Source organism: Rhagoletis pomonella, unplaced genomic scaffold, assembly GCF_013731165.1.
Source record: "Rhagoletis pomonella isolate Grant_MI unplaced genomic scaffold, Rhpom_1.0 Rhpom_scaffold_00464, whole genome shotgun sequence".
NCBI lineage: Eukaryota > Metazoa > Arthropoda > Insecta > Diptera > Tephritidae > Rhagoletis > Rhagoletis pomonella.
The window spans coordinates 34,107-34,756 of NW_023459018.1; positions in this window are offsets into that span (position 1 = coordinate 34,107).

A 650-nucleotide genomic window follows, 5' to 3' on the forward strand; every position below is an offset into this window, starting at 1 on the left:
TTTTCACCATGGTGCCACGCCCATTTTCAAAAATTTTATCATAAACGTATTTCTTGGAAAGGAATTGGTGCAAGCATCAATTTTGAAAAAAATTAGCTTTAACATTTACTGATTTATCGAAGATTTTGTATTTCTCTAAATTACCGTTACATGGGATGAGGGCGTGGTTATTGGCCGATTTAAAAAAATTTCGGCCATTTGGTATGCTGTACCAAGGCCAATAACTGTGCCAAGTTTGAAAGAAATTGGTGCAGCGGTTACCAAGATATACACATGTAACCATAAGTGGGCGTGGCTACGCCCATTTTCCAAAAATTTATAATATTCTTATTTTTCGTCTCAAAATTGTTGTAAATATCAATTTTGAGTCAATTATCTTCAGCAGTTACTAAAATATCGCAGTTTTCGTATTTCTGGAAATTACCGTTATATGGGAAGTGGGCGTGGTTAAAGTCCGATTTCGCCCATTTTCAATACCAACCTACCTTGGATTAACGGAAAACTACATACCCAATTTCGTTGAGATATCTCAATGTTTGCTCGAGTTATCGTGTACACGGACGGACGCACAGACGGACCGACAGACATGGCTTAATCGATTTCTGTATACATTTGTCTATATCTATCTCGATTCGTTTTGGCTGTTACAA